This window comes from Chanos chanos, chromosome 6 (assembly GCF_902362185.1).
Source record: "Chanos chanos chromosome 6, fChaCha1.1, whole genome shotgun sequence".
In the NCBI taxonomy this organism is placed as follows: Eukaryota; Metazoa; Chordata; class Actinopteri; order Gonorynchiformes; family Chanidae; genus Chanos; species Chanos chanos.
Genome location: NC_044500.1, coordinates 42,154,328 through 42,169,512, shown reverse-complemented (window position 1 = coordinate 42,169,512; position 15,185 = coordinate 42,154,328). Strand labels below are relative to the sequence as shown.

The window sequence follows — 15,185 nt, the reverse complement described above, 5'->3', positions numbered from 1 at the left end:
AGAGGGGGAAACACAGAGAGAGAGAGAGAGGGAGAGAGAGCGAGAGAAAGAGGAAGTGATGAGATGGAGTTCGGTCGATTTGTGGCCCTCTCCGCTTGCTCTTTGACTGGCCGTGCTGAGGAGGATATCAGCATGAGGGACGGAACATAATTAAAGCTACTGTCTCTGATTTTACATTCCAGCTTTCAGGCAGACACTCATATCGTCACCGCACCGGGAGCTGAATTACTGGCAGTACATAGCCAGACACACAGTCTGTCCCATGCTAAAATTAGCCTATGCCCGATTAATATTGATTACGCCCGATACCATTACAGTAGAGCTCAGAAGAAAAAATGAGTGGACTGAAATCACCTGTTTTCAGGTGATCAAATAAACTCTGCGACCTTTTACTTTGTGAGTTACAAGACAATGAATTACCTTGACAACCGTTAAACACACTCTGTTTGCCAGTAAACCGTGACATAATCCAAAGCTAATAATGACTTTTCTCTGCGTATTCGGATAACAGTGTAAAAGTGGTTTTTTTATTCTATGTCCAGAGCACAAACTATTGAATAGTTCCTTGTGTGCATTTACAATAATCGTTACTACAAAGTCGAAACAATGACAGTTATTTGCTATGATGACACAAGCTTAGATTTCTAATTTTTACACATGTAATTTTGATAAAAAAAAAATTATTTAATAGGTCGGTTTGCAGTTTTGATTACTGCAACGTTTGTTTGAATGCATTGAAATTTTATGACTCCTGCTAGTATAGCTGTCTTTTTGTCCTAGAAGTAACAGTGACATTGCAAACCAGTGTTGTTTGCACTGAATTTGTTTTTCAAATGTTTAGTTTTGATATCGCTTAAGAAAAATGATGCTATGTTTATTCAATACATTATCTGACCTTTTATCATGGCATTTTATCTGCTGAAGTTTATCGGTGTTTTTTTTTTTCTTATTCTGTGTGATGGCTGTGCTATGAGCTTACCAAAATCTCTCTGTGTTGGCACTGGTCTGGATCAGAGTCACCCAAATTTACTTTAGCTTTATTACGACCGCTCTCTCTCTCTCTCTAGCTGGACTGAAAAGATTTTCATTTGGCTCAGACATGGAAGTTGGAACAGGGTGCATAGAAATGAGAAAAATCTTGGAAGGGTAGAAGAATCTCTCTCGCTCTCTCTCTCTCTCTCTCTCTCTCTCTGTCTCACTTTTTCTCTCTGAGGTAATAATTAGCTCAGTACTGGAGCAATGAAAGCAAGGAAATCTTCATTAATAACAAACAGAGGCTTGGGGTCCAGTGCTCCCTTTCAAAGTTAAATGTCAGTTCTGCATGAAGTTTGCAGACGTTCTCATGCTACTTGCTTTGACACGCTACGTTGCTAGGTCCTTCTTGTTAGCCAAAACAAATCACCATTTATCTCTCCCGTTCGCATTGTCGCATTTGCAGTGAGGCTGTCAAACATACTTGAAGATATTGTTTTCAAAAGAGTGCTCTTTGCTCAGCCAAAACAGATCTGTTGTCTACTTGTGAAAAAGAGAAATGTGTAGATGAACGAACAAAGATCTTAATTAAGCATCAACAGAAGTTCTGACATCCAAAAACGGCTAGTAGCACCTGGACAGATTTTGATTACAGATGTACTTCTTAGATATTGCGAGACTTTAGGGGCATTCGTTTTACTTCACGCGTATAGGGTATCAGTCTGTCAACCACTAGAGGGGGCGTTTTATATAAGTGTCTTCTCCTTTTTTTTTTTTTTTTTGTGATCTTGGATTAGATAAGAATAAATAAATGAAAGTTCTGGAACAGACTTCACTTCCAGCTGTCTGGGTCCCATTGTGCTTACTCTAGATTATCAGTGACATTAATTCAGTGTTTCTAGAGGTACTCAATCAGACTCATTGTAGAAGAGTGCTAAACTTCATCCATCACTGTATCGGTTTAGCTGGCACCAATGCCTATGTACTTCTTAAATTAATTTTTCTCTTTACCCACATCATTGATTTTTTGCCTGTTTTTTTTTTTTTTTTTTCATTTCTTTGCACGGTTTGTTTCAAAACAAAATCAACCCTTTCCAGTCTTAGGTCTTCCAAAGATTTGTACCTTGATCAAATATTTACCAAGGGAACAAGAACCTGCAGCATTGGTCTTTTTTTTTTTCATGAAAACGGTACTGTTCTCTCCAATTAAAGTGTTTAAATTTACTCCAGTTTCAGGCTGTACTCACTTAGCTTTTCGTCCTGAATATTTGTTTGAGCGGTGAAACGAGTTTCGAGGCTGCCGCAGGTGACCCCTGTGGCTGAGAAAATGACATGGCCTTTAAAACCGACGTCTTCTTTGGTCTATGTCTGTCAATCCTAAAAATGACCTCCTGAGGGCACGGCGGTCCGTCCGTAGCGATGGCTTTATTCTCCAGCACATCATCTCTGAGGAGAAAAGGGAAAAAAAAAAAAAGGATGGTACAAAAAGACTATTACATACACTCTATACATCAGAGCTGCCTCTGTGAATTGCCATGCAGAGACATTTGTTTTGTGTGTGTGTGTATGTGTGTGTGTGTGTGTGTGTGTGTGTGAGGGTGGGATGGGGAGAGGTTTAGAAACTCCATAATATCATGCGCTTTCTGGGAAATGTAGTCACTGATATACTGCACGCCATTTTCACAGACATAATGCATTAGCGTTGCATTAGGTTGACTGAAAAGTGCCCAAGCTGTTTAAACCTTGATATGCACTCTATTTCACTAGAGAACTGGGAAAAAAAGGGGGGAGAGAAAAGCAAGAAAATAAAAAAAGGAAAATAACCACATGCCAAGAAGTGTTGTGTCACGGCGTCAGTGGCAGGCCGAAGCGTACAGAGCGTCCTCATTAAACTCTCGCAGTGGCGTTGGTTTTTCCACTTTAATGCTTGGGAGATGCCGGCTTCCTCCACTGAGAGATGGGGACACGGACTCTGGGCTCCACTGCATACACCAATTTGTCTTACTTCTGGGGGAGGCTATTTAAACTACAATGCTCTCACTTCTCTTCTCTCTCTCTCTCTCTTCCGCTCTCTCTTTCTTTCTTTCTTTCTCCAAATTGGCACAATTTCTTTCTTTCTTTTTTTTTTTTTTTTCTGCCTGTCCAGATATCCATGCAATGATCTGTCATGCTACTATAGAAGGTGCAGTGCAAATGGCTCATGATCAAAGTCTGTCCGGACTGATTTAGCCCAGCTGTGGAAATCACTCTGCATTGAACCTTAGTGGATTAAGAGAGAGCACTATATGACATCAGACTCCTCTCTCTCTCTCTCTCTCTCTCGCTCTCTCGCTCGCTCTCTATCTATCTCTGCCTCTTTCTCTGTTATTTTTTTTCCTTCTCATTTGAAAACACTCCTCAGTGAATGTTCGTGTTATTTTCTCTAGTCAAGACTGAAGAATGTGAAAGATTGTTTTCTGGGCTTGTATAATCCTTTTCAAAGCACGGGCTATATCCCCGGGACAGCTATTGTAGATCATGATTTTCCTTAATGATCTTGTAAATTCATGAGTTAATTTCCCTTTAAGATGTTTAATTTGAGTGTGAGAGAGTTTTTTAGATTAATGCATACCATTTATGAAAAGACTCACCTGCAGCAGAAAGAAAAAGACAAAAAAATAATGATAATATCCCAGTTTGAGGAGCGGTGTCACACTAACAAGGTATCTGAAGTCTTAAGTAAAATTTCGAGTGAAATATTTTAGAATAACTGCTGTCTTCTCTTATGAAAACTATGACTGACGTCTTTAAAGAATGTCTCTTATGAGATTTAAATTTTTTTAGCGATGTCTTAAATGTCCTAAAACATTCAAAAGGTACAATTCTCAAAGTACCTTCAATCATTTTTTTTCCTTTCCTTTTCAAATGATTCTTAAGTTCCTTTAACAAGCAGATTGAGAAGAATGACATTTTTTTGTTGGGAATGAATTGAGATAAATTTGTAAGCCGCATCATACTGGTGAGGAATTGGGACACAGTGACAGCTTTAGGTGAAGAGTGAAAACCCCTCTGCTCAGCACTTTGGCTGGAGTCAATGTGGCAGGAGTGCAGAACACAGGGAAAGTGAAATGAATGTGAGAAGACAAATGCAGCCCATCTGACTTGGATAGCACAGCAAACCTAATGGGTTTTCTGTACAACTGGCCTAGCTGCACTGTTTCTTTTCATCTTCTCTGCCATTTTTGTTCCATTAGTCAATCCTCGTACTCTGTGTGGGCATTAAAACAATCAGAGTTTGCAAAGAACAGCAAATGCAGCTGACATCGAGCTCGCCGATGGACAGAACGTTTTCAGATGTACCACCGCGAATCAATCCGAGAGTAGATATTCTTTTTCATATCTTTTGCGACTGGACGAATGAGATCGCCTGCTCGGCAGACCTGACACTGATGGTTCACTCTAGCCTGACTTAGTGTTGATGGGTGTGCACAGCGACTGCTGATGTAGTTTGCTTTGGGTGACCCCTCACCACCCTAAACCACCCTGACTCCAATCACTGTGTACCAAGAAACACTCAGGCCTCCTGCTCTGGAGCTCTTTCTAAATCCAAGATTTCCTGACCTACATGCTGGAGGTGCCTCACTCCTCCAACCAGATGTCCAACAGATGGGTCTCCCTCATCTTACCCTCAAGGAGCTCTGGAGTTTTTTTTTTTTTTTTTCACTCCACACTTCCTCTCTCTCTCTCTCTCTCTCTCTCTCTGTCTCATTGGTCCTTCTCTCTGCCTCTCTATCTTGCCTGTTGCCTTGCTCAAAATAGTGAGAGACAGGGAGAGAGACAGAGAAAGAGGAGACATTTCCAGGAAGGATTTGGCCGAGGCGGTTTCCATTCCTCATCTGAAGACAAGCGCCTGTGTTCCACCTGAAACCCCTTCGGATTTACACTGCAGCCGCAGCCATCTTTCTTGAGTTAATCACCTCAGGGCTCCAGTCGGGATCTGCCATCGGGGGCGATGGATGACCCACAGGGGAAATAGAATGGAAAGCGGCCAGGCGTGACGGCGTGGAGTGCTCCTGGGTGCCGTGCCCCATAACACCCCCCCCCCCCCCCCCCCCAAACACCCACCGAACCCCCCACCCCACACCCCAACGGACGCAAGAGGGACGCATCAGGCAGCTGCCGTCAATGCGTGTTTATCCAAGTAACGATGTCACTCATTCTTCTGGTTTGCATCACAATGTGCTTTTTAATGATGATCAATCATATCACTCACCTCTTTAATAGTCAGAGCAAGTGTGCGCGAATCACCCATTGTGTTCAAAGAGGCTCAAAGACAAAGGATGTCAATCTTGCACTCTTTAAGAATAACGCTGAAGAAGGAGTTATAAAACTAACAATAAATGGATGTAAAATTGATTCTGCCTTTATATCAGGCATAATAGTGTTTTCTGACTTCTCTGCTAAAGCGTGGCACACATGTTCAAGGTCTTATTTTGCTTAAGAAAGTTTTTTTTTTCTTTTTTTTTTTTTAATGAAATAGCTTTTGTCTTTTGCGTACCAACTTTTTAAAGATTTTTTTCCGCATTTTTCCACGATCAGTTTCCATGGAAGTATTTCTGTGTAATCGTGTAATGCTTTTCTGTAGAATAAAGACATACAAGGAGGTATTTAACAATACGTCCAATGTTGATATTATATGTTAGCATCACCTGATTTTTGAGACCATTAAATCTTTCCCATTCTAAATATTTCAGAACTGGTTATTGAACAGGTCATTTGAAAAATAATAGCCAGTCACTGAAAATGAAATCGACTTTCTGAAGGTTTCTGTTTTAGTCCTGATTATTTCTATTTATTTCATGAATACATTGCTAATGCATATGTAGTTACACTGTGAAATTGCCATTAATTACACAGGGTTATCACCAGAAACACATCCATCTTATGACATATTACTGAATAATTGATGAAATGTGGAAAGTAAGTAATTAGTCATCAGGAAATGACTAATTACAAATTTGTGCCTCATAGCCAAAGTAAACTTTCACATGGCATGACTAGGTCTGCCCTGAGGACTACCCAAAGTTCAAACTTTGACATTTTTCTGCAACACCCCCTCCCCAATCCCCCCGCCTTTTTTGTCAGTGGCTGGGTTCATAGCGCTTTTCAGTTCTTTGGTATGCAGCCAAAGAAGTAGCTTTTAGGCTGTGTCACTTCAAGAATCTCTACTGTGACAGCATGTTGACAAGCGTTCACTGAACGATCCAAAAAGAAAATCTAATTACCATTAAACACGAATGAAGCTTGGGCGTCCAGATGACTGCAGGGCCTATTACCTAAAATTAACAGACACCTAGGGCGACAGTTCCCCCAGTTCTGGGCTTCCGATGGTCACGCAGAGCCGAGTCCTTGCCACAAGCGTTCTTTCACGCTCTCTCTCTCTCTCTCTCTCTCTCTCTCCGGCGCACGGGCCTTGGCAGTGTTTATTTGAATTTGTGCGCGTTAAAAAACACACGTGCGGAGGTTGGTATCGTTTGACGCAGTATTTTTTGCTTCTGGACAGAGATCTTTATTTGGCAGAGGCAGCTGTGTTTCAGCGCTGGTGGAGATTAAGTGACCTGCGTCGGACAGTTGTTTGTGCTGTGTGTCTTTTGCGGTGGATGTGTCGGGGACTCGCTTTTCCGTGTACTGTACGAGAAGGAGCGCTGCCGGCCTCACACACAAAAAGGGGTATTGTGTTGCAGGGGAAGAGGTTTTTTCAGCCGAGCAGCAGATGGGCTGGTAACAAAATATCATTACATTTCCGCTCCAGGCAGTGCTAGCAGCCAAATGATAATATAAAACTCTCAAACCTTGGCAGTAATGAGACTCTCTGACCTTATTACCTAGGAATACAGCACAGAGGAAAAGAAGTCATATATGTTGGAATTTCTCTTTCTTTCTGTATGTGTGTGTGTGTGTGTATGGGTATGTATGCACGGGTGTCTGCCTGTTTATCTGTCGATATCTTCGATATCTCAGAAAGCACATCTCCTTTGAATGCATTTGACTTCATAACATCAAGAATCAATTCCGATTTCCCTGCCTCGGGGGGCATGTCAGTTTTAAATAATGAAATCTTCTCACAGATTTTCAGACCTCTAGAAACTGCATAGATTTTTCTTTATTTAATTAGAAAGTTAAATCTGTCCTTTTCAGTGCGGTGTTTTGCTGTAATCTCCACATTTTAACGCAGTGAAGATATTAACTATTGTTGTAAGTTGTAGTTAACGTCAAATAAAACGCTTTGATTAAAGAAAAAAGATTCTTTCCTTCTTTCCTCCATTTTTCAACCAATGGTGATCAAATCCAAATGTGGATATTGGTCTCTGCTCATCGGTCTTGCTCCGTTATGTGTACCATATTCAAGTAGCACTTTATCAGAAAAGAACAAAAGGGGTGGTATTTCAAATCTCTGTGGAGAAAAGGTTCAGCTGACCTAGTACAATGGCACTGTTTCCATAGCGCCTACTCGAAACTTTCACCGAATCTCTTCTTTAGCTCACATGATGTGGCATGTGATCTGATTTACTGACTGATAGTTTGTAAAGCTTTGTGTGTTGGGTGTGTGTGTGTGTGTGTGCGTGTGTGTGTGTGTGGCTTGACTTTGAACCAGTTGATTTAATTATGAATTACTGAAAGAGGTCAGCCCAGCATTTTTGTATCATCACTCTGCTCTCGGTATCTCTTAAAGGGAAGCAATTTTGTTCATGTTCAACAGTATTGAAAAATGACTTCATCTGTACACGCTTGTGTTATCAATGACACATTAAACCAAATGAATTTCCGTGAGGACAAAAAAAAAAAAAAGAAAAAAATTGGTCTGAAGGCTTTGCGGTTTTGCTGGCTCCATCTTTGTCCAATATTTATCCGTTTCTAAGAAAATGATGTCTTACCCTCTGTACGATGTGGCTCATATCTAGAACAAAGTTGTTTTTTTTAATCATTCAGTGAGTTTGTGTTGTGTTGTGTTTGAGTTTGTGACGACATGTTCCATTTTCTCTTCTCTCACAGTCGTCTCTAAAACTTTTGACAGCTGTTGTTCTCAACCGGAAATCGTCATTATTTGAAAACGGAACTTGTTTCTATGTAAAGCTTTTGCTGTTTTATCCTTTGCCCATCTTTGTTTCCTTGAATTATCTGAAATACGTGGTGACGCCATAAAATCTGTTAAAGCATAATTCATATGATAGGCTGGATTTTTTGTATTAATGAATGCCATGTTTTCACTGGTTATGTTTAATACATTGTGATTGTGAGCATAAATGTTTAAACCTCATACAAACGGTGTCCCACATTAAATTTCAAATGTCTTATGTTGTGCTGTTTTCTTTTTCTTTTTTTTCTTTTTCATTGTGTGTTCGTGAGTTCTGTTCGGGACATAGAGCTTTTCGATTGTCATGCTAGTCCATTTCTCCTTTGCCAACACGATATGCTTTCTGTTGTCGACATAATCTCCCAGTCCCCTGTTCTCTAAACCGAACTGGCATGGAGACAGTTATCAATCCAAACAGACGAATGTTTTTGCTAAGCTGCTTGTCTTTTGCTGGATTGTGCACTCTGTTTAGAGGACTGCAGTCATTTCAGTCTTATCGTCTTCATCTTTGGTTTTCATTATCTTTCTCTCCGGGCCGAGTAGAATGGCTATCCGCAGAGCAGACGCAGGCCAGGCCGCAATCAGAAAGTTAAACAGATCTGAGTCTGAAAACCTCAGCGCTTTTCTCTGCCAGTGAATGGGGATGAAAATAGGGATTTGTGTCAAATTGAGTATCGCCGGGTCTGCTAGACTTCCTCCAGGTTGAGTTAAAGGCTGTGCACAGATTACAACTCCTGAGGTCAAAGTGAAGCACAGTATGTTAGGATTTACTTTATCCGTGTTATTATATTTTTATGCTCTGAGAAACTGAGAAAAAAAAAAGAAGAAGAAGAAGAAGAAAAAAAAGATGAAATTCGAACAAAACAAATGGAATCCTAGCTCTTAGACAATCTTTCCAGAAAGCAGCCTTCATTAGAAAAAGATTTAGGCAGTATGGAACATATGAGGAAGTAGTGCTTAGCAACCGTGCATTGCCAGTAAAATCCGGGCTCCTCTGGGCTGGTTGGGAGCTGAGAGGCGCATGTGATCTGATTTTCCAAAGGCCTGTTTGGGGGTGGGGGAGGAGGAGGAGGAGGAGGAGGAGGAGGAGGGGCCTCTTAGCAGCAGGGTCGCTGTGTGGACGGCGAACACACAGCTGAAGTAGGGGATAAAGGACAGGCTTTGCTTGCTTTCCAACCACTCATTTTATTTCATTTCATTTCATGGAACGCGCTTAAGTTTTTTTTTTTGTCCTTTTTTTTTTTTGCTCTCGTCTCTCTGTACTATTGATTATAGGGAAAGAGAAAAACGTGTAGAGTGAAAAGCATCTCATATATAGCAGCAAAATTTGATTTTTTTTTTTTCTCTTTTTTTTTTAATCCATTGATTTTTCCATCAAATGAAAACTTTTGATGTCAGAATGCCTATTCAAAGCTGAAGCTATTTCAACGCTCTGGCCTGGATAGGCTGATTATCTCTTCTGCATATCGCCATGTCAGATTACTTGCTAATAACCGCTTAACTTTGACTGGCACATAATGAAACTAAAATGTTCTTTGTCAAAGCATTGAATTTTCTCTGCCTACACGTTAGATTTACGTAATGTCTCAGACAAAAAAAAAAGAAGAAAAAAAACAGATAAAAAATAGCGTAGATAATGGAATGGATGTCTAACTGACAGGTTAAGAAAGAACAAAGAAACAACTAGAATGGAACTCAATTGGATTAAATGTACTGGGAGGAGCCAATTAGCACTGGGGTCACTGTCTTATCACTGTAAGTCATTCTCACCACTGTTCTAATCTCTTTAATTAGCGTTTGTCAGATACTCGCTCACGCGCTCGCATACACACACACACACACACACACACACACGCACACTCATCTCTGCACTGTCTGAAAGGACGTTATTTTTAAAGAACGGGGCACGCTGCGGTGCGATCTGATTGACAAGCTTTGTGATTTCCACCGGCGACATGTGCGGAAAAAAAATCAAGTGCGCCCATGTCCCACGAGCGAATCAAGTCCCAATATCGTCAAGATCGTTTAAATGCGTGTTCTCATGAGATGGAGCTGCGAAATTTTACGTTCCATTTTCGCATGAGAAATGCAACCGTTTGTAAGACGAACATGCATACGTGTTGGGGGGGGGGGGGGGGTGGTAATAAAACGAGGAGGTATAAGCTAGCTGCGGACTGATGTATGGGCCCATTGACGTGAATTGAATTTGCAGGGTGCAGTGTGGACGGAGTGTGGAAGGTGTAAATGGGATTTGGTTGCAGTCTGAACTGATATTGATGTTACGGAAATGGACGTGTAATGGCTATTCATGAGGGCGGCGATCAGCTCAAATGATTTGACACAAATATTAATGTACATTGTGATGGAGATGGCAGTAGTAGACAGGAGAGAGAGAGAGAGAGAGAGAGAGAGAGAGAGAAGCATTTCCATAAAGTTATAGTCCAGAAATGTGTGCATGCATATTTAGCGATGAAGTTAGTTTTGAATGCTTGTCAAATTATGCATTCCAGGCAAGTCTTGGGTTTGCATGCTAAATTAAAAAAAGCTAGGTACTCTTACGGTTTGCTTGCTAACTGATCCAAGCATACACCATTGTACAATGTTGTGTTTATTTGTTAACCAATGTATTGTTCTTCAAAACACCAGTCATCTGACTAGTGTGAGAAAATGCTAGTGTGAGAGAATATGTCTAATATCATTTTTCCCATACATGCGTGGAGCTCATTAAAGTAGGAGCATTATGTATGTATAGCCATACGCTGCACATACTGGCAGTCATCACGTAAGCATGCGGTGCTGTATACATGCATGTTTTATCGCACATCTATTCCCCACTGTGTCTCTGTGAGTTTCTAAAGCAGATTTTCGCTGATTTTAACACTGGGTACGTCAGTTTGACTGCCTGACCGGACTCTGTGTCCTGTTTTATGACGTGGCTCCTTAAATCTAGTTCACGGTTCCCTCCTGGATTGTGATAGTCACTCGCTCGCTGGTATGAAGTATTGATCCTAAAATAACTTCAAAGGCTCTGATACTTTAGAAGTGGAATGGGAGGCCTGGGAGAGACTTGGAGTCAATGGAAGGGAGGAGGGGGAAGGGTGGGGGTGGGAGGTACACAGTGTTGTTAAAGGTTGGCAAAAGAAAAGACATTCAGAGAAACAGGCATTTCATAGATGTTTGCTTTTGATGCCCACGAGTGCTTTTCTGTTTTCACAACTACTTTTCTATCTTTTTTGTTTTTTTTGCTTGGAAAAAAAAAAAAAAAACCTGACAAAAGGAGGTAGATTTTTCTTTTTGTCTTTTGAACGTCTGTGAGGCCAACACCTTTCAGAAATGATTATTTGAATTTACTTCCTGTCTTATTCTCTTTTTGTGCAAGCTACTATTTATTCACATCTTCACAGTGCATTTCAGATCTCTTTCTTAGCGAATTTCTCTCTCTCTCTCTCTCTCTCTCTCTCTCTTTAACAGCATTTCTCGAATATTAGATTTTAAACACAAATGCCAAAATGAAATTGTCCTTTCAGAGAGTGTTTCTGATCTGACGGACGTGTGAAAAAAAGTATTGGAAAAACACAGGGTTTAAGGGAGCAAAGGTTGAGCAGCAGAAATGTGGTCACAGCAAACAGAACCACGTTGACTGACTCCCTGCTTAGCTAACAATACTTACCAGGCAACCAAGCACAGAAAATAGCTCTTTTTATGCCTGGAATTACACTGGAGTGCACAACAGAATGCAAAAAAAAGCAACATCTTGTAATTATGATGATTAACACTGCATGGTGTTTTGCTTTTTCTAAATTAATAGATTAATCAATGATATGTCATTAAGCTAGACAAATCATTCAAAAATAGAATGATATATATATATATATTTTATTCTGTCCACCACCAGCTTTCTGTTATATACAACTACAATTTACAATTTTGTTATTTGGCAGACGCTTTTAGCCAAATCGACTTACAATCAGTGCATCAGTGCATATATCCTATAACAGGTTGTATACTTGGCCTAAAAATGCCACGCACTAGCACCGTGAATCAGCGCGTCATTATAGGGAGGGTATGCAGAAATCCCAGGCTCTAGGTTACAGCTGGGAGCGAGACTATTCTTGTGAATCAGTTTGATGTTAATATTAGATGACATGTGTTAAAATGAGCTCAAATACTCCCTGCTTGTGCTGCAGTTACACAGTTTTTTTTTTTGTTTGAAAACATTTTGAATATAATATGTGAAAAAAGAGGTCAGACTGGTCGCTGTACTGTTCTCAGCATCTGAAGACTGTTTTCATACAAAACAATAGAGCCCAAGGAAAAATGATGTAGATTTCAGTTTCTATGCATTGTTAAAATGAACCCAAACTATCTCTGTTTCTCTTGCTTCTAAATAAGGTTTGTCTTTTTAGCAGTAGTAAGACAGGCTAGTCTATTCAGTGACTCTGGTTAAAGCTTTTGTGCTTGGTTGTGCCTTGAGCAATCGTAAGGATGATTTTTTTTTTCTCTCTTTCTTTTGGAATGATGTTGTAGCAGCGCGGCTCATCGGCTCGCATCTGACCTGAAATTCGCTTTGCCTCTCGGTTCTGTGTGGAAAAATTTCACTAGCCTCTACTCTGGATGCCTGTGTAATAAAAGTGTAGGGTTTCACTGGCTTTTGTCAGAAGTAAATTCAAATGTGGAGTATTCTTTTTGTCAGATTGCACTTAGTGAGAATATTGATCTGCAAATGCAAGGCAAGTGAGAGAGATGGGTTTGGAGAGTTCTGAAGACTATACCACCATCTTTCATCTCTCTCTCTCTCTCTCTCTCTCTCTCTTTCCCTCTTTCTCTCCCTCCCCCTGCTTTTAGAGTATGAGCTCTGAAACCTTTTTTTTTTTTTTTTTTCCTTATGGGTTTGTTCCTTTCATTCTCTTCTCAGGCAGGCGCTCTGACCAGTTTCCATCAGACTTATCGTGTTCTGAAATACATTGTTCAAAGTGATCTTAAATCGATCACGCGCCAGTAAAAGACTTCTAGTCAGAATGGCCATAACTCCTCTCAATAGTCAGAGAAATGACCGCCTAGATCTTGCTCAACCATATCTCCTTAGGTCTATGTGCCCGTTTCTTTCTTTTATAAATCATCAGAGCAGCTGAGTAATGCATAGATTATGGATTTTCTAAACAGCCAGTACCCTTTTGACACAGTTGTAAATTAATCACAAGCATTTTGATAAACTGTTTGCGTGATGGGCCCCTTTTATTTTTTTTGTTTTCCAGATAATGTACAAGAGATGAATATTAGGAGCAAGCATTGTGTTTGATTGTATAGCCAACAGCTCCCCTCTGATTAATATAGTTAATTAGTGTGCCAAAGCCATGACTGTCTTAATGGGCAAACAGTGGAAATCATTGATACCATACATAAATTGGTTTCTGTGGTCTGTGTTTATAGTGGCTGCAGGACCCTGATACAATTAATATGGCTTTTAATAGCCCATTTAGAAAGTGTGCAAAGCACAGATGTCTAACTGAGATTAGTTACAGTGAGTACTGGTATAAACCAGCTGTGAATTGCTTCGCACACTAAGCCCCAGTGGATTTTCCAAGAAATAGTCATATTATGAGAATATTTTCTGTGTAGGTTTCACATATTATTATACTTCTGACACAGTAAGTGAAACCTGGACACAACTTTCAGACTTGTTAATGTAAAGATGCATACACATCCACAGGCGCCGGTCTTACTCATGTGAGGTTGATATAATATGAATGTGTGTTCATGTGCGTGTGTGAAAACACTGTTAGTGTACGTGTGAAAAGGGTTTCTGAATGAGTCGCCGTGTTACTTTTTTGGCGTGCGTACAGCTCTGCATATGCTATAGTGAAACGCATTAAGGGACGTCCGTGCGGAGTATGTGAGTGACAGTGTGGTTCTGTCCTTTCCTACGCTCTCTGGCTGTGTGACCTGGTCAGACGCAGTGGTGGTGAGGAGGGGAGGAGGTGGTGGCTGAGCCCGGGGTCAGAAGGTCAGCCTTGATTGAAGTCAGGAGGCGAACAGCCCTCAGCACCATGCTCTCCTGCATGAGGAGAGAGTTGTTAAAAGATGTTCAGCCTTGCCATACGTGACTGGAATTTGTCAGACTTGCAAAGTCAGCCCCCCCACCCCCCTCCCCATCACACACACACACACACACACACAACCTGTATTCTAAACCTTTTAGTTTGACTGAACTAGCCATTGTGGAGAAATAAACTGAAATCCACATATTCATTTTTAACATTTAAGAGTGAATGTATGGTGAGCGCTGAGTGTCGTCATTGGTTCACAGTGCCATCAGTTTCATGGTTTCCATGGTTTCTTGTGATCAGGGTTTGTAGCATGAGGCTAATGCAGGGCTCAGATGAGGATGCTCATCCTCCAGTGCAGGTTTTAATTAGTGACGCTGGCTGCATTCCTGAAGGACGTTGCTTTCTCCTTAACAGGTTAGGCTCTAGGGGATTGCAAAGCCTTTTGGGATTGAGGAATGCTAGGATGTGTCAGTGGACTGCTGAGGGATTTGGGAATTGAACCATTGGATTGGAGTCCCTGGTGGGATCTTGCGCTTGTGCCCTTCAGAGCGGTATTTAACCTGGTCTGCTTAAATAAATGGAAACTGATGATATGCAGAAATGTCAGTAGTATAACCTTAATACAGAAATGGCATTTGCTGTGCAAATAGAAAAATCCTGTAATACAGTCAATCCTTTCAGAGTAAATGACCCTATTCTTTTTTTCCACGTGCTCTCTCTTTCCTTCTCTTTCTTTTTCACACACACACACACACATTCTCTCTCTCTCTCTCTCTCTCTCTCTCTCTCTCTCTCTCTCTTTCTTGTTCCCTGTGGAACCTTTGCTTTCTTTCACCTCCTGCTGAACCCATCACAGTGGTAGTGTTGAATGCTGGACCTCCAGTCACCTCCTTTTCTGATTAGGGCTGAGAGAGGAGCCTATATCAAGTGGGTATCAAAGATGTGTGTGTGTGTGTGTGTGTGTGTGCGCGTGTGTGCTTGTGCATATGTGTGTGTGTATGTGTGTGTGAGAGTGTGCATGTGCATGTCTGTACGGGCACACTAGCGCATGA

The 15,185-nt window shown here is 40.9% G+C and overlaps 1 protein-coding gene across 1 annotated transcript in view; it reads left to right on the top strand.

Annotated features, from left to right (window-relative positions):
* ptprga (protein tyrosine phosphatase receptor type Ga) overlaps window positions 1-15,185 on the top strand; it is a 171,080-nt gene that overhangs the window by 4,508 nt on the left and 151,387 nt on the right. The gene's annotated exons all lie outside the window — the stretch shown is intronic.